This window comes from Ochotona princeps, chromosome 28, assembly GCF_030435755.1.
Source record: "Ochotona princeps isolate mOchPri1 chromosome 28, mOchPri1.hap1, whole genome shotgun sequence".
Lineage (NCBI taxonomy): Eukaryota > Metazoa > Chordata > Mammalia > Lagomorpha > Ochotonidae > Ochotona > Ochotona princeps.
In genome coordinates this window covers 1,202,327-1,225,874 of record NC_080859.1, presented here as the reverse complement: position 1 = coordinate 1,225,874, position 23,548 = coordinate 1,202,327, and the positions used below count along the sequence as shown (strand labels likewise).

At 53.0% G+C, this 23,548-nt stretch overlaps 1 long non-coding RNA gene across 1 annotated transcript in view; it reads left to right on the top strand.

The window, feature by feature from the left end:
- Window positions 1-10,029: 10,029 nt before the first annotated feature.
- Window positions 10,030-23,548, top strand: part of LOC131478208 (uncharacterized) — a 91,110-nt gene continuing 77,591 nt past the window's right edge. The window contains exon 1 of the long non-coding RNA XR_009244360.1: window positions 10,030-10,140. This is a non-coding gene — a long non-coding RNA (uncharacterized LOC131478208). The remainder of the gene's footprint in view (window positions 10,141-23,548) is intronic.

The window sequence follows — 23,548 nt, the reverse complement described above, 5'->3', positions numbered from 1 at the left end:
GGCCACCTCTTCCTATCTCCCCAGGCTCTGAAGACCAGGCAGACCTGCACCTGTCTTCACAGGCATCCTTTGGTCTGCATGCTGACCAGCCCTCATCTGACCCTGACCAGGGTCGATGAGGTGGGCCGCTTATGGGCCAGAGGGACTCAGGTCTAGTCATACCCTCTAGGAGCTGCCCTCTCTGCTGACCAGCTCTGCTGTTGCCCTGCCCAGGCAGAGACTCACAGGCTCTGGCTCATGGCACCATGTGGAAGGCAGCAGGGCCCATGGTTCATGTGTGTCCAGGAAACGGAAGAGACCTTTACTGGTCTTGGTCCTGGCTACATGGGAAAGCCAGCGAGGGACACCCCCACAGATGTACACCCCAAGTTTCCCTGGACACAAGGGAAATAGGAGGTATTTTTCTGCTATCACAGAAAGGCAGGTTTTCAGACCAGGATCAGGAGTAGGGGAGAGAGAAAGTCCAACCCCTTCCTGTTTGGTCTCCATGTAAACAGCTCAGGTTGTTCGTGCTGGCAGGTGGGGGGCACAGGAGAAACTGCTCAGAATGGTGTGGGAAGTGGCCTGCAGGTGCTTGTCCCCTGCTTGGAGGATGGGACAGTGGAGAGAGGAGTTAGTGCAAGTGCCCACAGGGCAGGGGTTGGGGCTCACCCTGTGGTGGGCAGCATCCTGGGAGTCTGGAAGCCTAGGAGTGGGTGTGTGGGCCCTGTTGACTGTGTGTAATGGTGTCAAGATAGGCCAGGCCATCAGCAGCCATATGGTCCTTGTTGCTGCAATAGGAATTTCAGGTTCTGCAGACCAGGCCGACTTGCTGGAAGGAGTTGTAGAGAAAGGCCTGGGGGAGTGGCCAGCCCTGCCCCCTCTCCTGATGAACAACTGGTCTTAAACTCTGGGGGCAAAATAGAGTGTGGAGCCTCTGCAGGATGAAGGGAGTGGGCTCAGGATGGTGAGGGGACGTCCAGGCAGAGCAAGGCTGGCACGCTCTTCCTGGTGCCCCAGGCTGTTCCTTCCCCTCCTTGGTAAAGCCACACACGGGTTGGGGACTACTGGGGAGGCAAGGGGAAGTGAGGAGGAGTCCCCCTGGTCCTGTACCCCAAGCAGAGGGGGAGCTGAACCCTGTGCCTGGGACCCACTAGACCACTCACTTGTGCGTCCCCCTGTCTGCTGCCACCTTGTCCATCTGTATGGCCATGGCTTGGGAATGAACTTGCCAACCCAGTATACATGGTGCACTGAAGTAGCTCACCTCCTTTCTTCTTCTGATGTCCGGGGAGCCCATCCAGGACTATTCTAGTCCCCATTTTACAGACAGACACAAAGAGGCCACCCAGCCAGCATTGAGGACTGGATTTCAAGCCCAGGTGAGCAGGTGCAGCGACTCCCTGGGCACACCCCCTGGACCTCCCTCAAGCCAGCAGAGGAGTGCTGCTCATGGGAGGCAGCTTGCTTGGTGTGCACAGTGTGGGTGCTCACAGGAGCACGGGGTGGTGGGGGAGGCGGGCGCGGCCAATGCCCTTGGCAGGCCTGGGCTGCGGGTGGCTGGAGACTGTTCAGTTCCATCTAGGGTGGATGCTGGGCTCCAAGCTGGGTCTGGGACACAGCAGCCAGGGAAAATCCAAGATAGGGCTGCTTGAGGGCTGTACCGGGTGTTGGGAGTAAAGCCTTTCCAGTCACAGGGAAGGCTTGTGAAGCCCAAGGACAGAGTATGTGTGGCAGAGCTGCCAACCATATCCAAGACATCATAGGGGAGAACTCCGGTGACCACAGGGCTGGGCATTTCTTTGTTTAAAATTTATTTTTATTGGAAAGTCAGATATACATAGAGGAGGAGAGACAGAGAGGAAGATCTTCTGTCTGTTGATTTACTCCATAAGGAGCCATAATGGCCAGAGCTGAGCCAATCCGGAGCCAGGAGCCTGGAACCTCTTCTGGGTCTTCCATGCGTGTGTAAGGTCCCAAGGCCTTGGGCCGTCCTCGACTGCTTTCCCAGGCCACAAGCAGGGAGCTGGATGGGAAGCGGGGTCACCGGGATTAGAACCGGCACCCATATGGGATCACAGCATGTGCAAGGCTAGGACTTTAGCCACTAGGCTACCGCGCCGGGCCCAGGGCTGGGCATTTCACAGATTCCCAGTCATCTGCCACCCACAGGCCCTCAGTGCTGTGTCCCCCAACTGCCCACCAGGCCTGAGGCTGAGGGTTGGAGAGAGAGCCAAACACCCAGTCTGTGTTTGCCTCCCATTAAAAATGGAAATGAGTGTCCCGATATTCCTGGAAGTTCTTCAACTTCGTTAAGAAGGTCAAGACCAATGTTATTTTACTGTTTGGAATCCTTTTTGGCGGAACAATGAAAAGAAACCATAGTAGAAGTAGTCTTAATATAATCATTTTCTTTTCATTGTTCTTTATGGGAAAATAATTTGGCCCGAAATTTAGTGGTCCCATCAGGGAGGTGATATCTTTAAAAAGGTGGTGTGAAGGACAGGTTTTACTGTACTTTAATAGGCTTACAGATTAATATAAATCTCAATATTCATAATCTTTACCATTTCTTTTCTCAATATCTGCTCCATCTATACATCTATTTATAATGTATGTTTGAAACACAAGAGATCCTTGATTTTTATGGAATATTCTGATGGTGCTATAGGGACAGCCATTTGACCTAGTTAATAAAAATTAAAAAAAAAAAAAAGCTGCGAGGTCGAATTTATGGGTCCTTGGCTCCTGAAAACAGACTTGGGCACAGAAGGCAATGGCCGGCAGCGGCCGCACCAGGTGTGTGTCCAGGCCCTTGTACACTCAGGAGGACAGGAGAGGGATGGTTAAACAGGAGACTCACCTGGGGGTGGGGGCGGGACACTGGGAGCATGCACAGGTGTGAAAGCCCAGCCTGTGCTAGGGAGTGCAAGCCAACCCGTTACCATGCAGCCAAGTGAGATGTCCTGTCCGGCTGATTTGGGTCTCATTTGGCTCTGGCTGTCGCTTCATTATGCAATAAACACAATGAAATGCATGGATTGGGTGTGCACAAAATCCACCTGTGTGTCCAGGTGTGTAACCGTCATGTATCTGCACTAAAAAAATCAAACAAATACAGAAACAAGCAAGAACCTCCCTGCTTCCCCCACCGGGGACCACCTGGTTGCCATTGATCCCTGTGTGGTCCTGCCCGCAGGTGTCCTGAAGGAACAGAAGGAGAGTGGAATGTGGACTGCCTAAGGGGCACCCTTGGCACACCACCTCATCACTTCCCGCTGACGGGATGGGCGGCAGCTCACTGCTTTCTGTCGTCAATGTGGAAGACACCTTCTCGGTAAGTCTTGGTGTTTCACGAGGTCCCCCTCCCCAGGGGCTGGGCCCAGAGGCAGTCTCTGCGTTAGCTCCTTTCCAAGGTCTTTGCCACGTTCCCCTCAACACCTTGGCCAGCTCTGTGGGCTTTTCCATGCCTTTGCCCACCTCGTTCCAGCTGTCCTCCACAGCTCTGAGGCCTGACCTGCCGCAGGGTTGTGCCAGAGGTGGCTGTAGTTTGTCCCTGCCCACTGAGCCCCTTCTTGTCAGCTCAGGTGGGGTTGGTGGGATTGCAACATGGATATTCATTGAAAAACAGAACAACTTGAAGAATTTCCTATGCATTTTCCATACCTTGACATACTATTTTTTTAAATAAAGAAAAACCGTGGAATTTATTACTAGAAAAACAAGGCTTTAAAGATATTTGCACTCCTTTGCCCACCCAGCTTGATTAACTGTAAATATTTTACCCTTCATCCTCTGAGATACATAGGTTGGTCACGATGTTCGTGTGAAAAGGAATTAAAAAACTAAGTTTAATTTGATGCAGAAGCATGTTGGTATGCATTCTGTAGGGATCCTTAAACCATTCCTAGAGACTGCATGTCATAAGAACACTGGAGGGGCTTCATTTTTGTACTAGCATAATTGTACCTTTTAATTCCTGTCTGTTCCACTTACAGTCCAGCTCCCTGCTGGTGCGCTTGGGAAAGCAGCGGATGATGGCCCAAGCGCCTGGGCCCCTGCACTCACGTGGAAGACCCACATGGAGCTCCTAGCTTTGCACCAGCCCAGCCCGTCCTCAGGTATTGCTGAACACGAAGAGGCAGCGTCTTGGTCACTCAACACCAGGGGACAACCCACAAGCCAGGAGCCCAGCACTGGGTCTGGGGACCGTTTTGGGGGGTGTAAAACGTCTGGCTATGTTATCAGTGGGTTCTTTTCTCAGCACTATAGAGAAATAAAAAAGCTGGGAGCCAGTTGTAGACAGAGAAGTTTCATTTGTGAAGTGACCAGGTGAGTGGGGAAAGAGGGAAGGGGAAGGTACCTTCCAGTAGGAGCCGGGAGGTGGGGGCCTCTCGAAATGAGAGCAGGAGACACCCAAGGTTTGAGGAAGGGTCTTGGGCTGTTAAGCCTTCCCTGACCCCTCCTTGGTGGGCGGGAACCTACAGGTGAAAGGCTCCCCATTGGTGGTCTCTTAACCAGTTAGGAAATGGCTGGGCAGTTCTTGTGCACCTACTTGAAGGTGTGGCCAGGATTTCAGCAGGCTTGTGCTGTGTCTGGCTAGGGAGACGTGGGCTGCCGCTGAGACGTGGGCTGCCGCTGGTCTGTGAGCCCCGCCGCAGCTGTGGGCAACACCAGAGCCTGGTGAAGGCATCCAGGCTGGTCTGTGGCGCTGCTGGAAGCCAGCAACTCCGTACGGCTGATGCAGCCTCCTCAGCCTGACGTGGGGAGAGGCGCAGTTCAGCCTTTCCTCTCCCTCGAATGTTTGATGAAAGCCGTCCCCTGAAGCTCCCATGGGCCTCTGGTGGCGGCCGGAAGATGCAGGGGCAGCACCCTCCCACTCAATTCCTGTAGGGAATGCCTCCACCACGCCCCCTCCACCCCAACCACCACGGTTTTTTCTAAGAGCAGCAGCATCCCCAGCCTGAGCGCCTTCTCCTTGAGGGTCTTCCTGAAAGCCAGCCCAGCCTGCAGAGTGCCGCCCGGGGTCCCAGGCATGGTGGGCATGGTTGCCCACTGGGGCACAGGCTCCCTGCCCTCCCCACAGTGTGGTCCCCCAGCTGGGGGCGTTGAAGTGTCATGATGATTTATTACCAGGACAAATAGAAATATCGTGGGCTATGCTATCATTGATCATGGAATCACAGAGCAGCAGACAGTGGTCTGGCCTCAGCTCAGCATCTCGTTTCCTGGCCTCCTGGTCACAGCAGGAGGTGCTCCGGCACACACATGGTCCTGGGTCTGGGGACCCCTCAGCTCCCAAGAGCCATGGACGTTGAGGTGCTGAGGCTTTAGGGAGGGACCAAACTGTGACCACGAGGGTGAGGATAGGCTGGCTAGGGAGGGTCACCATGAAGACATGCGTACATGTGCCTTGCCTACATAGCTGCCTTGTGCGTTGTGGTGGCACATGGCCCCTGTGGCCTCTGTGTCCATGACCTAATCCTCCTGTCTTCTACCCGTGGCACTGCCAAGAGCTCCACCCTGAAGGAACCAGGATTCAGGTCGCTGGTGTGAGAGTGACCGATTGCAATGCTCCTGCTGGCCTTGTCCTGCTGTGTGCCGCGCTGCCTAGTTGGGCCTTTGCAAGACACAGAGAGCCACTGCTCACAGTTGGGCGGCCTGGGGTGAGCCTGGCAGAACTAGCACGGTGTACCCACGACTCAGCAGTCTCCTTCTGCCCTCTCCCCCATTCTGGCATGGAACAGGGTTCCTGGGGAACAGAACACAAAGACAGGGTCCTAGGCATGTGAGGTGTCTCAGACCACAGCACTGGCCACTCCACAGGGCACCTTCCTGCCCTGCATCTAAGAGATGCTGAGAGGGCTCTGTGTGCAGGGGACGCTGGGAACCCACAGACTGCATGGGGCCTGTGAGCTGCCTGCTGGCATTGTCTCAGCTTCCACACCTCTGCACCCCATCAGACTCCTCAGGGTGGGGTTTCTGGGGCACCCACTCTTGCAGGACCAGCCCAACCCACTGCCCCACTGCTCCCTGGCACCTGCTGGGCTGGCTGTATGACTTCTGTCCTCAGAAGACACCCTGCAGGAGGCCATTTGCCTCCTGGGGTATCTGTTCCCCCCACCCCGAGGCTACAAGCCCAGAAAGGCTGTGATGCAGCTGGCAGCACATCTGGGATTTTTTTCTCTTAAGAATATTGTGCTGCTTGGGCAGCAGTCATTCTCACACTTTGTTAATGGGAGAAGGCCATTCAGTGTGTGAACATGGTTGCAGTGAATGAAACATTTTGGAACATTTTTTTTTTGGAAACTCCAAAAGCCATTTTTAAGAAATCAGGCTTGGGGTGGGGGAAGTAACATTTTCTTAAGTAGAATTTCACTATTGGAAGTCCTGAGGCAAATGGTAGTGTTCCACTCTGGGATCTCACAATTCTGAGACTGTTGTTCAGGAAGTCAGATGTCCAGTACAAAGAGGTTTTCAAGAGATTCAGGAAGATTCACCTTTTAAAAAAATTATTTAATTTTCATTGGAAAGTCATATATACAGAGAGAAGGAGAGACATCAAGATCTTCCATCCACTGATTCACTCCCCAAGTGGCCGCAACGGCTGGAACTAAGCCAATCCAAAGCCAAGAGCCAGAAACTTCTTCCAGGTCTCCCATGTGGGTGCAGGGTGCCAAGGTTTTCCCAGGCCACAAGCAGGGAGCTGGATGGGAAGTGGAGCAGCCAGGACACAAACTAGTGCCCATGTGGGATCCTGGCACTTGCAAGGAGAGGATTCAGCCACTGAGCTATGGTGCCTTGCCCGAAGGTTTACCTTTTAAAGACGATTGGTTTGAGGAGCAGAGAGGAAGAGAGAGCGAGCTAGCTTCACCCCATTTCACTTTCCAAATGCCCACAGCAGCTGGTCTCCCATGTGGGTGCCGAGAACCCAGCGGCTCGAGGGTCTGCATGAGCAGGCGGCAGGAGGAGCGAGCTGGCAGTCACACCCAGGTCCGGGGCTGGGTGACACAGATGTCTTAGCTGCTAGGCTAAACACCCACTTCTTGATTTATCTCTTCCATTTCCCTTGAAGTTTTTGAAGCATCCTCCAATAATATGTCTTCCATTTCTCCTTGTTTTCTTATGGTAACAGGCTCATAGTATGCAGATCACTCTGTAGAACCCACACTTTTTTTTATTACTTAAAAGATTTAAAGACAGACTTATAGAGAGGCGAGAAAAGAAGATCTTCCATCTGCTAATTCACTCCCCAAGCTGCCCAGTGGTGGAGCTGCGCTAATCCAAAGCCAGGAACCAGGAGCCTCTTCCAGGTCTCCCATAATGGTACAGGATCCCAAGGCTTTGGGCCATCCTCCGCTGCTTTCCCAGGCCACAAGCAGGGAGCTGGATGGGAAATGGAGTAGCTAGGACCTGAACCGGTCCCCATATGGGATCCTGGTGCCTCAATGCAAGGATTTAGCCACTAATCCATCGCACCTGGCCCTCGTTAATCCTCTTTTTAACCTGCTTTGTGGCGCTATGCTGTGTTCCAGTTGCATTTGTTGCTGTGTTGAACCTAGGGACGTGAGATATTCTGGCGGGTGGCGGGCAGGGGTGAAGGGGGGAGATCAAACTGTTGAGGGAAGTGGGGCCTGCCCCTAGCTGTGTGTCCTGAATCCGTGAAGAAATGGCTTCTTGGAAAGCACCCCACCGGTCTGCGCCTGCGCCCTGTGCAGCCAGGCTCCGGAGGGCTGGGGAAGGCCAACCCTGCCGCCTCCCTCGCTTTTCCTTTCTGTTTGTCTCTAACTGCCAGTGGCCTTTCCCTTCAGCAGCCTCGCCCCTGCTCTGCCACGGGACTAAAGTAAATTGCAAGAAGCTACCCAGGCCGGGCCTCATCCTCATAGCAACTGTTTAAACCTATTACTTTCTCTTTTAATCAAATTGCTGTGGTGTCAAAATACACGATTCCCGCCATGCGTCTCCCACCTTGTCACAGGTCAGCGGCTGCATCTTGAAGAGGCTTGTGGTCTCTTCAGCGCCTGCCCGCCCCGAGTGCCCACCAAACGCAGCCTCGTCATTGCTCTAAGTGTACACGGCTCCGATTAGTACACACGCCATGGCAAAGAGCTGGGCTCTCCGGAGACCGGCAGGACGAGGGTCTGCAGTGGGTCCACTTGAAGATGGCACGATGGGCCTTCCGACGGATGGGCCAACAGGCAGAGGCAATGATGTTAGAGAAAGAGCTACCCATCTGAATGCTCCACTGAGGGGTTCCTGAAGGAAGCCAGCCTTTTACCCCTTTCTGCTTTAAGATTTTAAATAAAGCCACCAGCAGTCATCGCATTTAAACTGCTGACCCTTCGCTAGCATAAAATATTTGTGCAACCCTTAAACACGAAGTTAAGTGCCGGAGGCTATTTTCATTGTTTAATGTATTAAGTAAATAAAAATGTATCTAAGATGTGGACACGCAATTAGTGGTGAGTTATTTATCCCGGAGTTTGTATGGTTTAGAAAAACTCCATCTTCCTGGCTGCTGCTGTCCTAATGCATTTAACTCCAGCCATCAGCTATGATTAAACACCTGCTGTTGTGGGGAAACAAAGCAGGCTAATCCAATATGTATTTCTGACATCTTAAATATCACCCAGTCCCCTGACATCAGGCACAGCTTTGCAGCGGGATGGAATTCCAGAGCATATTTTTCTAATTTATGGATGGACAATAAATCAAAATTAAGCCTTGGGCAATGAAATATACATCAGTGCAGAATGAACTGACTGCAAACGAGGCCCTGCTCAGCCGAGGCGGGGAGGCTGCGTGGCTCCAGACACGGGCCGCACCGCCCAGGGGCCGAGGGCCGAGGCTGACCTCACTCGCTATCCCTGGGAACACGAGGCATGAAGCAAGGTTGAGAAGGCAGACTTCCTGTCTTTCCAGGCATTGTGGCCGGGAAAGATGCCTGGAAATGCAGGAAGACTGTTTTTAGATGTGGGTGTGGCGTCTCGCCCATCTTGCTGATTTCCAGGGTGGGGACACAGCTCTGGCTTTGGTGCCTTCCTGGGGAGAGTGGACACGGCTTTTGTTGAGGTGGGGGATACCCAGGGGGAGATGAGGGGATGAGGCAGCCAGCGCTGTCCAGTGCTGGATACAGCTTCTGGGACTAGCCCCCGGGCCAGCAGCCCCAAGTGAACTCAGAGCTGAGGGAATGTGTGCCTGAAACCACAGGTGCCTGAACCCCCTACTCCCAACATCTTTGGGGGCCAGTGGTTATAAACCAAACATTGGCTACTATGCCAGACACCTAGGGCTGTCTCCCAGGGGTGGGGATTGTCCACTGCACCCCAGGTGAACTTAAAAAGCAGTGGTTTCAGGCCAACTCTGTGGTGAGGCACATTAAGCTTTGGTTGCAGCATCAGCGTTTCATATGGGAGAAGCTCCTGTCTCCTGGCTTTGGATCAGATCAGCTCTGGCGGTTGCATTCAGGGAGTGAACCAGTGGATGGAAGACCTCCATCTGTTATGCTTCCTATATAACTCTGCAATAATAATAATAATAATAATAATAATAATAATAAACCTTAAACACCTGTAAGACACCAAAGAACATTTTGAATAAACTCAAAGGAAAAACAAGAAAACCTGTTTTCAGTGCTGAGTGAAGCTGCACCCTCCCAGGTTCCCACACGGGGCGGAGGGATAAACAACAATGTTTCCAAACACCCAGGGGGTTAACTCCTCTGTTGATTGAGATGAAGTGAAGCCAGAGGGAGGTTCTAAGAACAACACGAGTGTGTAGAAAACAGAATGGACATCAACCCCAGCGACTCATATGGGGGGACCCAGCCTGTCCAACCAGGGGGCTCCTTCCTCGGTGTCCGTGGGTTGTTTGTTCTAGGCTCATCCTGGGACACCGGAAGGGCGTCGTCGCGGCGAGGCGCTGGGCGTGTGGTGGCGGCGCGGCGCCAGGAGGGGGCGCTGGGAGCCGTGGGTCACGTGTGAGGGTGTCTGTGTCCGAGCTGCCGCGCGGTTCCGCGTGGCCCGGAGGACAGGGAGCGGCTGGTCCTGGCTGTGAGAGGGCCGGCCCAGGCAGCGGGAGAGCGGGCTGCCGCCTCAGGCCCTCCTACCTAACGAGCCTCCCTCAGGCCTGCCCTTGGGGCGTCTGCGGACAGCCGGCCAGGTGAGTGTGGGCTAGTGGAAGCTGGGAGACACCTGAAATCCGGTCGGCTATGACCCAGTGTGTGGCAGGTCCCTCAGGGCCTGGGGTGGCAGGTCCCTCATGGCTGGAGGGTGGCAGGTCCCTCATGGCTGGAGGGTGGCAGGTCCCCTCAGGGCTGGAGGGTGGCAGGTCCCCTCATGGCTGGAGGGTGGCAGGTCTCCTCATGGCTGGAGGGTGGCAGGTCCCCTCATGGCTGGAGGGTGGCAGGTCCCCTCATGGCTGGAGGGTGGCAGGTCCCCTCATGGCCTGGGGTGGCAGGTCCCTCATGGCTGGAGGGTGGCAGGTCCCTCAGGGCTGGAGGGTGGCAGGTCCCTCAGGGCCTGGGGTGGCAGGTCCCTCATGGCTGGAGGGTGGCAGGTCCCTCATGGCTGGAGGGTGGCAGGTCCCTCAGGGCTGGAGGGTGGCAGGTCCCCTCAGGGCTGGAGGGTGGCAGGTCCCCTCATGGCTGGAGGGTGGCAGGTCTCCTCATGGCTGGAGGGTGGCAGGTCCCCTCATGGCTGGAGGGTGGCAGGTCCCCTCATGGCTGGAGGGTGGCAGGTCCCTCAGGGCCTGGGGTGGCAGGTCTCCTCATGGCTGGAGGGTGGCAGGTCTCCTCATGGCTGGAGGGTGGCAGGTCCCCTCAGGGCTGGAGGGTGGCCCTGTATGCTTGAGGTTCTGTCAGGTACCAGCGTCTCTCTACACATGCTTCTACTGAGTTGACTTCAGGGTGTTCTGGAAGCTTCTGTTTAGACAGGCTCCCCTGACCTCCTGGAGAACCCTGATAGCCGTATGGCCGGGTGGCTGTCTAGGTTGGAGTTAGAAGAGAGGCTGACCACGACATGCAGGGTGGGCTGAGCTCTGCACACAGAATTCAGAGGAAAATTCAGTGATGGGTGTGGTGGCCTCGGCAGAGCTCGGCATGGGTTTTCTGCACCCCGTTCAGAATCCCCATCCCGAAGGACAGGCCTTGTGGTGTTTTATTAGCTTTTGCTGTTAAAGTTTGTCCTTTCATAGGTAGACTCTCAGAGGCTGCTTCCTTCCTGGGATGTGCTAATTAGGCTTTTCAGTGTGCTTTATAGACTATATTTTTGTTTCCTGGGGTGAAATTTGCCCTTTAAAAGTGCACAGTTGACGGGCGTTCAGTGTACTGATGGTGTGGTATGACTCCCTGGTCTGGCTCCTTCAAAAGAAAAGACTCCGTGCTCCCCCCCGCCCCTCTGCTTCGGCCTGTGCATTAGCCTGTCCTGCAGATTTCTCAGGAGGCAAATTGTAGAGAGCTCCCGGCCAGCCAGTGTGTCTGCTGCTTTCCTGCCCTGGACCTGCTCCAGGTTCATCGGTCCACACTACCGTGCCCATTCTTAGGGCTGCTGATATGCCACTGCATGAGGATACTTCAAAAAGTTTGTAGGAAATAATTTCAAAAATATCTATCCATTCACGTAAGGGATCTGCAAATCATACTGAGGTCAGCCTTGTGGCTTGCGACTGAAGCTACCATCTGCAGCAGTGGCATTCCGTATGGGTGTTAATTGTGTCTCGATTGCTCTAACCCAGCACCTGGTTAATGTGCCTGAGAAAGCAGTGGAGGAGGGCCTAAGTCCTTGATTCTCTGCACTCACATGGGAGACCAGATGCAGCTTCTGGCTTCTAGCTTCCTCCTGGCCCAACCCTGGCCATGGGAGCTTGGCTCCTGTCTGTATATATCTCTTTTAAGTACATAGATGAATCTTTTAAAAATGATGAATAAACTATTTTTGGGTTTCAAAAAACTTTTGTACTGAAGTTAATTTATGTATAATTTATTTGTCCATAAACTCTTGAAAGTCCCCTTGCCATGTATCTCTGTGTGTGTGTGTGAGTGTGTGTGTGTAAGATATTCTGTTTAATTCCTTCCTGCAGTGATTGAACACCTGCAGTGTTTCCATCTTCTGCTCCAGTGACCCGTGCTGCTCTAACCATTTGTGCACAAGGATATGTTGCAGTAGTTGTTTTTATCACTTGTTATTTCATTTTAGATTTTTATTTGAGAGGCAGAGATATTTTCTATGCATAAATATACGTATTGTAATGCGAGAGAGCATGCTCCCACATAAGCTGGTTCACTCCTTGCAGGCCAGATGAAAGTTACTGTTTTGAAGACGCCATCCAGTTGTCTCCTGTGGGTGGTAGGCACCATCTACTTGGGCCATTATCTGCTGCCTCCCATTAGTAGGAACCTGGGCTCAAGAGCCATATTTGGGAAGGGAACTCTGGTAGTCCCATATGGGATGTGGGCTCCCAACTACTGGTCCAGACACTACCCCCGTAGTTTGTTCTTTTTAGATATACCACTTCATTGAGAAGAGAAAGTGTATTGTCTGCAAGAAACAAACTCCAAGTACTTGCTGTGAATTCCAGGGGGTAGTGAAAGACCCAGACTCTCTAAACTGCTCCCCATCCTCGGGTATTGGGATGGTGGGGAGGCTGGGTATGGCCTATCCCCTTATCTCTCCCCTCCTCCCAGAAATGGGAAGAAGAAATAGAAAGCTTGGAAGCAATGATCATACCCACTTCTCCCTAGCCCTAGATCCTTCCCATCCTGATCGACTGTGGTAAACATCACCTAAAATTAAAATAAAGCAAAACAAAACAAAACAAAACAGCTCGTGGTGGGAAGCCCAATAGAACTTCGGACCTCATTGTGGCTTCCCAGCGCCTGGAGAGCCATGGTTGCAGGGAGCAGGCAGGAAAGCCCAGTGTGCAGAGCAGCCTAGGTTGCATGGGTGCTCCCCCTGGGGAGGTCAACATGTGCTGTCTGCTGCAGTGAGAAGCACAGTTCTAGAATGGTAAAGGTGTCACAGAGTGGTTGGACCCCAGCATAGGAGTTTGACAAGGCTGTCACATCTGCTCAGCATCCCTGCAGAAATGATCCTGGGTATTGCTGCTGATGGCTGCCATGGTGGTAACAAGGTTGGCAGGAGGAAGCGATGTAATCCCGAGCGGGCCGAGGACACCCCTGCTGCTGAGTGTGGGGTTTCTGCGCTAGGAGGGGAGGGCTACAGAGCTACCTGGTTCACACCCTGAGGGCGGCCACTGAGGAGTGGGGCACTGTGGCCGCTGCCACCACCGGAGAGCAGAGTGAGGGGAGGGGAGGGCGGAGTGGCCAGTTGTGTACAAGAGGTGGTGAAGCAGGGCTCTCTGGCTGAGGAAGGGGCTCTGAGGGCTTCATGAGCACCATGCAAAGGAGGCCCAGGGCACAGGACAGCTCCCAGGAGGCAGCCAGCTCCGTGCTTCTCACCCTCAGCTTGTCCTTGACCTGATTAGTGTGAAAGAGCTGTTAGCAGAACCTCTAGTTACAGACTTGCACCCAAAGAGGAGTGAAGATCAACACACACACGGCCACTGTCACGGACTTGGGCCTGGGATGACAATGACCGTCTTCTGGAAGGAGAAGGTTGCACCAGGCCGGGAGACAACAGCCTCTGTTTCCAGAACCCCAGGACCTCTGCTCCTGAAAGAGCTCATTTGGTACAGTCCATTTGCTGACCAGTCAGAGAACAGACCGGTATTGGTCAGGACGGGGCAGGCATGGGGCTCAGCAAGGCTGTGTGAAAACTGAGCTCAAGAAGTAGTAGCTGCCAGCTGAGCACTCTTAGACTCTTGGAAAATCAAAACAGATCATTAAGTCACTCAGGTTCTTACTGCTTTGATAATAATACATGCCCATTGTGGAGTACTTGATAAAATATGGAAGCAATAATGGGAAAAATCAGTCATTTTTCACAATTAAGAAACAATCTGTTAGCATTTTACCATTTTTCCAATATTTTATCTATTCATATTTATTTTTTAGATATTTAGTGACTTAGCTTGATGTCCAGTTGGCTTCCTGCCTTTGGGGCTTTTCCTTAATGGGACCACCATTCTGGTGCAGTGGGCTAGTCCACCTTGTGTAACACCCGTGTCCTATGTGAGCACATTTTTCAGTCCCAGCTGCTTCCTTCCCAGCCCCACTCCCTGTTAATACACCCCAGAACGCAGTGCATGGGGGCCCAAGTGCTTGGGCTCCTACACGTATGTGGGATGTAGGGATCTCGGCTGTAGACCACCCACCCAGGGACCATTGTAAAGCGACGGCATTCTCAATATAGAAGTACTGGAGACAGTTAAGGTGAACTGTCCGTTTATTAGCAACCAAGCAGAGGCATATATAAGGCGGGGCCAGGGGAAATAAGCATCAGGGTAGTAACAATATTTCTATTGGCTATAATCATCTATTACATATTATAAACCTAGCCACGTCTTGTACTTTGTCAGGTGGCACTGTGTAGCCTAACACAAGCCACTGCATCCTGGAACTGTTTATTACAAGACTATCACAAATTTATCATGTGATGGGTATGGGCTGGGGTAGGCAGGGGAGGAGGCAACCAAGTTACTGGAAAGTACCCAAATTACCAGAAGAGAGTGAGGGGGAGAGAAATACCAGGAGGGCCCTGACCTCTTGCCAACAGCCTGGATCCACAGGGGTCTCAAGGCTTTCGCCAAAACCAAGGGGGAGGTCTCAAGTCTCTAGACATGCACCAAAACTGTGTTCCCACATAGGCTGAGTAAGCCGAGACCCAGCCTGTCACTCGCTCGCCCACAGTGAGGAACCTGGGTGGAGTTCCTGCTTCTGGCTTTAGCCTCACCTAGTCCTGCCATTACAGCTGCGTTTGGGAAGTGAACCAGCAGGTGGAAGATCCCTCTGTCTGTCTCAGCTTGTGTCTTCCCTCCATCTCTGTAATTTTTTCAAGTAAATTGGACAGGTGTTTATGTCTATTTCCATGAGCTCAAGGGCTATACCGGGTTTCTGTAGAGTGGCTATAATAATCCCAGCTGTGGTGGAGGAATAGCAGGGCCTAGAATTTTCCATCCATTTTACATAGGATATAACTTGGATTGAAACAAACCACTCCATATTACTTAGTTCAGAGTTGACAATTTTTCCGTAAACCCTTAGCATGATGGTGAGCCTGTGGATGTCGGATGGCCTAGGCAACCTTCATTGGAAAGGTCAATGGTGCTTAGCAAATCTGTACTCAAGATTAAAACTTGGGGCCTGGTGGCGTGGCCTAGCAGCTAAAGTCCTCACCTTGAGTGTGCCGGGATCCCATATGGGCACCGGTTCTAATCCCGGCAGCTCCACTTCCCATCCAGCTCCCTGCTTGTGGCCTGGGAAAGCAATCGAGGATAGCCCAAAGCCTTGGGATTCTGCACCCATGTGGGAGACCTGGAGGAGGTTCCTGGCTCCTGGCTTCAGATCAGCACAGCACCAGCCATTGCGGTCACTTGGGGAGTGAATCATCGGATGGAAGATCTTCCTCTCTGTCTTTCCTCCTCTCTGCGTATCTGCCTTTCCAATAAAAATAAGTAAATCTTTAAAAAAAAAGATTAAAACTTGCGTGTCTGGGAGTGTGGTGGAGATCTGTTGTCCAGCTGCAGTGGGGTACTGGGAAAGAAGACACACAAGGCTCCCTCTATAGAGGATCTGCAACTTTTTGTTGAGACCCCTCCCGCTTCTGCTTCCCCAGCACCTGTTCATCTTCCAGGGCTGCTCTGAGCCCCACCCTCTCGTAAGCCTGTCCTCGCCTCAGCCCCTAGTCGCAGGTTAGCCCTCTGTTCATTTCACTCTTTGCTCATGGACTGGTTTGCTTTGCTTTGTAACCTGAGCGCTCACCAGGCATAGTTAATAAGCTCTATGGGGGCCAGTGCAATGGTGCAGCAGGTTAATCCTCCATCTTGAGGTGCTGGCATTCCGTATGGGTGTCAGTTTTCTGTCCTGGCTGCTCCACTTCCAATCCAGATCCCTGCTGATGGCCTTGAAAAGAAGTGGAGGATGGTTGAAATCCTTGGGACCCTATACCCACATGGGAAACCCAGGAGAAGCTCCTGACTCTAGTCAGCTCTGACCATTTTCGCCACTGGCGTGAATTAGTGGATGGAAGGAAGAGATCTTCTGTCTCTCCTTCCTCTGTGGAAAAAAAAATCAGCCTTTCAAATAAAAATAAATAAATCTTTAAGAACTGTGGCAGATAGGAGGTGCCTACAAATTCTTGTCTCACTGAGAATGAGGGTCCCTGTCCCCCTGTGTTGATTTGGGCAGTATCTCTTGGATCCTTGATCTGGTGGAAACCAGCCTCCATGGAAGGCATCTGATGGTTTGGGCACCACCTTCTACAGAGATGGCGGGTACTGATCACCCAGTCCAGTGCCCTCACCAGCTGCAGCTGCCCCAGCACACGCCATGAGGGGAGAGTGGAGGGCCCTGGACAGGAGGCCATGCTGCAGCTGAGCCACCCATCCCCAGACTGGACCTGCACTGGATCTCACCCCAAATATTGAGCTGTAAAACCCCAAGATGAAACAGTATGACTGTTTCTGTGGCCCCAAGATTTTGTAGTGAGATAGCTATATCCTTAGTCTCTGTCTCGATCTCTGTCTCTGTCTCTATCTCTGTCTGTATCTACGTAAGATTTGTTTGTTGGAAAGGCAGAGAGGCAGAAGGAGGAGTTCCCATTGCTGGTTCTCTTCCCCAGTGACCGCACTGGCTGGGGCTCCAGTCTCCCACAACTGGGGTTTTCTTCCACTGCCTTCTATGGAGCGTTCCCAGGGAGCTGGGAGTGGGATGAGTGCCCTGAAAGGAGACGGCACCATTGCAAGCGACAGCTTCTCATACTGTGCGACAGACGTTCAGGAGGAAGACCTCGGGGCCAGGGTCCGAGCCTGACCTCTTAAACATTGCAGGATGTTCAGGTCACCCGTGGATCTTGCTGGAATGCAGAGGGTCTGGGACTCTGCATTTCCAGCTAACCTGTGACTGGTGCAGCCATGTCAGGGCCACTCTTGGAGTGGACGTCGGCCAAGGTCACAGTGCTCTTAGGGAAACTTGTATGCTCTCAGGTTGTGAAGTGGCCTAAGTACTTGAGCAGCTTACTGGGTGGAGAGGCATTTGCTAAGTCGCTGAACTTAGACTTTTTCTGAGTGTACTCTCTGGATCCCCTTTCATTCATGACGAATGTCTCTTCACCTCCATTCTGCTGACTCAGAATGCGAGGGGCAGGCACAGCTTTGCGTCTAGAGCCCCGGGGATGTTTGTGCACCTAAGTCTGAGTCTGCGACCTGTCTGACCCATGTTGTTGATGTGGCCTAGACCCTGCGGCAACTACACTGGGCCAGTGTGGCTCTCCCTCCCTTGTCCCCCTCTGCCAGAGACTGCAGATGACCCAGGGGCACAGTTGTCTGCAGGATCAGTGCCCGACATTGCCCTCACTGCTGCCTGCAGAAGCAGGTGTGATGGGGAGCACATCCGGCGGGAAGGCCATGCGCTCACTACAGCAGGTGTTAATGCAGGGCCAAAGTCTCCTCCAGCCACTCAATGCCTGGAGTGGACGCTGTGATAACCTGAGGTCAGTTCTGAGCATGCAGCCGTTAAGGATTCCTCTTGCCTTGAGCACATTGGGTAAATGTGTTCAGGATTGAATTAGCAGACCTCTGGTTTTCAAAGGGCTTTTCAGTGATCTTTTATGGTAGATTAAGAAGCTATTTGCTAATTTATAGTTCATAGGAATTCCATGCCCTCCTTGAGTTTTGTACATCAGTTCGGTGCTGATAAAGGTGGTTGTAGCTCCGGGTGTTTCATTTGGGGGCAGCTGGTGTCACATACCCCCTCAGTCCAGTCACTGTTGGCAGTGCCTAGGTGCTCTGTGGAGTCCCTCCTGGAGCCCCTGTCCGTGGTCCCCTTGGGAACCTTCAGTCTCAGAAGGTGGGAGTCTCACTGACAGTCCCAGGGGGCATTTCCTACTCAGTCGCTTGTCTTACATCTGCCCCCTTCATTGCAAGAGTGGTCAAGCTGAAAGATAGACAAAACAGGAAGTGACCGCTTACTGAGGGCTGCTCCTTACTCAGCAGTTCAGAAGGCTGCTGCCCTGGACGCATGTTCCAAGTGCAATATCAGCGGCAGCTAGGGTTTGAATGTGCCCTTCAAAAAGCCTGTGTTGGAAACACAATGCCCAGGGCAGCCGGGTCAGGAAGTGGGGCTTGATGAGGGCTGGTGAAGCCATGATGAGGTCATGGACTGTTCCCTAGCACCACCAAACCTGGCTTGTTCTTGGGGGGTGAGGGTTCTCTCCCTCCCTCTCTGTGTTTGAGGTCCCTCTCGTCCTCTTGCCTTCCAACATGGGCTGAGGTAGGAAGTAGAGCCTCTCCAGTGCCTTGATCTGGGATTTCCCAGCCTCCACATCTGTGAGCAATACTTTTTTAATTTAAGATTTGTTTGTTTATTTATGTGAGCAGCCACCATTGTGGCATAGCAGGTTAAGTGGGTCTGACTCTCCGCTCTGTAACTCTGCCTTTCAAATAAATAAATCTTAAGAGGCAGTGGTACATTTATGTGTGTTAGAGAGATTTTCCATCTGCTGATTTATTCTCCAGATGGTGCCAGCGGCCAGGGCTGGCCCAGGTAGAAACCAGGAGCTTCGTCTGGGTCTCCCAAGGAGGTGGCCAGGGCCTAAGTATTTGGGCCATCCTCTGCTCCGTTCCCAGGCACATTGACAGGGAGTGGGATCCGAGTCAAGCCCTTGGGACCAGAAGCAGTGCTCGTGTGGGACGCCGGCCTCACGGGCAGCAGCCGGACACCTGTTCTTGTAGACCTGCATCTCTGGTATTCTGCTCAAGCAGCACAGGCCTTCTGCGACTTCATCCTGGAATAATGGCAGCAGGAAAGTTGGCGGTACCAGGGCAGCACTGGCTATGCCGGGCAGTATGCTCAGTCAGCTGCCTGAGTGTCCTGGGCCTCACAGCTGTGGAGTTGCTGCTGTGATTAACACTGCACTTCACAAGGAAGGAAGCAGACACCTACATTAAGCAACTTTCCTGGGTCCCAGAAGTGGCACAGTCGAGATTTGGCACTCCAGACAGGAGTCCAGCACGAAACTCGTGCTCATATCCAACATGCTGCCGAGCTGGCATCCTCCACGGCCCTCTCCACGGGAGCCAGGTCCGTGTCCGCCCGGTGGCCAGTGTTCTGGAAGGAGACATCTGGTAGTGTGCTGGAGTGGGCCTAAGGCAGCAGCAGGGAGGAGATGCTCGGGCACTTGTTACAGTGTGCTTTCTCCTGTCCTTCTCCATTCAGCCTTGGCCTGGCTGGCTAGTCTGTCCCGAGTGGAGCTCATGGGCGGCAGCCCCTTGCTGGTTGTATGCAGGCCAAGGAAGCTGGGGCTGGGGCAGAGAGCTGAGACAGGGTTCCTGCCAGCTGCCTCGGGGCCTCCTCCATGGATGGCGTGTGCATGGTGACTGGTGAGGCTGCCTGGAGGGGAGGCCTCAGGTGGGGGTTGCATGGGGGGCATGTGATGTGTGAGCTCCTGCCCGGTGCAGCGCTGCTCCCCAGAACAGCTGTGTGGTGACCTGCTCATGGACGATGACGCCTCCTCAGAAGTGAACACTGTCCCTCGCAGGTCTCCTGGGGCCTGGAAGAGTTGCTGAAATACAAATTTTTTTTTTAAAGATTTATTTTGTTTTTATTACAAAGTCAGATATACTGAGAGGAGGAGAGATAGAGAGGAAGTGGAGCTGCCGGGATTAGAACCAGCGGCCACATGGGATCAAGGCGAGGACCTCAGCCACTAGGCCATGCTGCCGAGCCCAATACAAATGTTTTTTATGCTAAACATTGTTGCTTCACTGTGGTGGAGACAAAACTAGTTGGAGACACAGCCAGCAGCCACACCTGTGTTTCCCAAGCCAAGTGCCTTGCCTGCCATGTATGGCACATGTCTGTCAGCTCTCAGGATGCTCCTCTCCAGTCCTGCGGTTTGTGGCACTTCACCTGGCTGGAGACAGAGCCCCACAGCCCTGTCAGGCACTCAGTGGGCAGCACTGCGAGGGGCTCACAGGTAGCCAACTTCCTTTAAAAAAATGTATTTATTTTTATTGAAAAGTCAGATACTCAGAGAGGAGGAGAGACATAGAAATGGGAGATCGTCCGTCCGATGATTCACTCCCCAAGTGGCTGAGCCAATCTGAAGCCAGGAATCTGGAACTTCTTTCCAGGTCTCCCACGCGGGTGCAGGGTCCCAAAGTCTTGGGCCATCCTCCACTGCTTTCCCAGGCCGCAAGCAGGGAGCTGGATGGGAAGTGGGGCAGCCGGGATACAAATCAGTACCCATATTGGGATGTTGGTGCATGCAAGGGGAGGATTTTAGCCCCTAGGCTACCACACCGGGCCCTAGCTTCCTTCTTTCAACCCATCGCTGGATCCTGATCATTCAGGGGACCAAGCCCCATGGTAACATTCCCGTTGGGAAAGTTGGGTTTCAACTTGGTTCTGGACCCGAGGTGCTGGCCATGCCTGGGGGCTAGGTCTGGAAACAAGCCCTGTGGGAAGGACAGCGGCAGTGCCTTGAGAGAGCACCAGGACAGGATGCCTTCCAACATTGGGAAAAATCGCTGTTTTTGTCCCTGTCACCTCGTGTCTGCCAGGCAGAAGAGTGAGGGGACCCCAGGGGCATGGTGCCTCCCTTCTGCAGCCCTGTGCCCTCTGCCTGCTGTCCCCGTTCCCTAATTCTGCAGGTTAACGTCACTGCCCGAGCGGTGGTGTGGGCGAGGAGGCCCTGCCACAGGACTGACTCACTCCTGCTGCCAGCCCCAAGCATTTGGCATTTGGCACAGGCATGAAATCACTGTCAGTGAGGGCCATGCCACAGTTTCTCATCTTTGCTCTACCAGTGCCGGCAGGTCCTGGATGCTGAGCAGAGGCTCAGGTGGGGCGGACAGGCGTTGCACAGCATGACAGTAGGAATTTCTGCCGTTGAAAGCCTTGTAGCATGTAGTTGAGTGGGCCTCCAAATAGCCTTTACCTACAAATGGCTCTCTTTCAAAACACAGTATTGATCAATTCCTAAAAATTAACTAGAAGAGGGCCTGGTGCGGTAGCCTAGTGGCTAAAGTCTTTGCCTTACACGCCCAGGATCCCATATGGGCACCAATACATGTCCCTATGACCTTGCTTCCCATCCAGCTCCCTGCTTGTGGCCTGGGAAAGAAGTGGAGGATGGCCCAAACTCTTGGAACCCTGCACTTGCAGGGGAGACCCAGGAGAGACTCCTGGTTCCTGGCTTCAGATCGGCACAGCTCCGGCTGCTACAGGCACTTGAGGAGTGAACCAGCAGATGGAAGCTCTTTCTGTCTCTCCTCTCTGTATCCTTTCATCAATAAGAATAAATGAATCTTAAAAAAAAAAACTACTGGTTTTCTCATGAGTTTGACATTTTTCTTGTTCCTTTTGTCTGCATTGCCTGCTGCTGTGGCAGGGGCAGGCCAGGTTTTGCTGAGACTGCTCCATCGTGAGGCAACCGCAGAGTCTAGGTCAGCTGGCAGTCGGTTTCATACAGTCCACCGACTCCTACAGAGAGGGGGTCACCAGTCCCCGCAGGGCAGTGTTACCGGAATCAAACATTGTGGAAGTCCGTCCTCCAGGGACTGATGGAAGAAAGCCTGCTCCAGCCTTCACATGAGGATTTGGGATGAAACGCCCGTGGCCAGACAGTGTGGTTCCCCTGCTGGAGAAGAGAGGGCTGTGGGAGTGCCGGCTCTCAGTGCCTTTCCTCACATAAGGACAGATAGCTCACTTTCTGTCTCTCACTCCTGGAATGCCCACGGTGGTTGGGGCTAGCCGGGCCAAAGCCAGGATCCAGGAACGGGACTCAGTCCCCACTGCGGGGCCACAGGGCTGTGTCTGCTGTCTGGGGCTCACCTTCCCAGGGCGCAGATCAGCAGGTGAGGCAGTCTGCCATGGGGCCTGGCTGTCTCAGCCAGCAGCTTTACTGCGAGCAACTTGGACATGTAATTAGAATCTCTTCTCCTCTTTTCCCATCCATGATTTTGTCCTGGTGATACTAGCCCTAGCTGTTGACAGGAACAAGGCAAAGTTGTGGAAACAGCCGTGGAAGGTGTTTGGCGTGGCGTGTTTGCTTTCTGGCTGTTGAATCAATAAGCACTCAGTACTCTGGTGCTACCGAGGAAGGGAAAGGCAGAGGTGGGGTGAGAGGGTGCGCGCGTGAGCAGGGGCTGGACTAGGGGCCAGCCGACACTGGGGGTATGCAAAGAGCAGGGACGTGCATGGCTAACATGAAGCGGGTGGTGACCACAGCTCGTGGGAGCAGCAGGACGCTGTTTTTCTTTTGGTTTTGCTTCTCTCTCATCTCCTGTCTTGAAGGATGTTTTGGCTGGGTGTAAAATTCTGATTGGTAGTGGAGGGTTTTTTTTTTTAAGATTTGTTTTATTTTTACTGGAAAGCAGATATACAGAGAGGAAGAGAGACAGAGAGAAAGATCTTCTGTCCGATGATTCACTCCTCAAGTGACTGCAATGGCCAGAGCTGCGCCGATCCAAAGCCAGGAGCCTGTAGCTTCTTCCAGGTCTCCCACGAGGGTGCAGGGTCCCAAAGCTTTGGGCCGTCCTCGACTGCTTTCCCAGGCCACAAGCAGGGAGCTGGATGGGAAGTGGGGCTGCTGGGATTAGAACCGGTGCCCACATGGAATCCTGACGAGTTCAAGGTGAGGACTTTAACTGCTAGTCTATCGTGCCGGGCCCCTCCCTATCTGATCCTTAGAACGAGCAAATGAAAGATCCTTCTCTCTGTAAATGTGTCTTTCCAATAATAAATAAATAAATCTATCTTTGTTAGGAAGTTCTATTTAGTTAGTTCTTTTTGATGGGTGCTGTTTCTGTGCTGAGATTTTCGTCTGTGTTCCCTAGCATAGTTGTAAAGCTGTTTGAAGCAACTTGTGCTAACGCCAGTGTTTAGGCCATCTCTGCATTGGCCATCACTGATTTCATTCTCTCCCCAGTTTGGGTCATGTTTTTCCTAAGAAAATTGTTATGTATTCGGATCATAGCCTGGATGTCGAGTGGCACATTGTGAACATTCTGGATGCTGGCTTGTTCCTCTGATAGTTGCTGTATTTTGTTGCTTTAAAGATCTGCTTACTTGAAGCACGGTGTCAGAGGCAGAGGGTGATGGAGAAATCCTCCCTCTTTTCTTTTGGTTCCTTCCCAAATGGTCACAACCTGCTAGGGCTGAATCAGGCCGAAGGCAGGAGCGACAAGCTCTGTCTGGGTCTCCCACACGCGGAGCAGGGCCCACACACCTGGGTCGTCTTCTGCCTTCCCTGGTACGTTAGCAGGGAGCCGGCTCTGCAGAGTTGCCATACTGTGTGGGGTGCTGGTGTTGGACGTGGCTGAAACTGGCTGCATCACGGCGCCCACCCTGCCCAGGACGGCCTTGGCAGGACAGCCACTCATCGTTCACTTCCTGCCAGGCACGCAGGGTGTGTAGGTGAGGAGTCCCTGGCCAGCAGGGATGTGGCCAAGT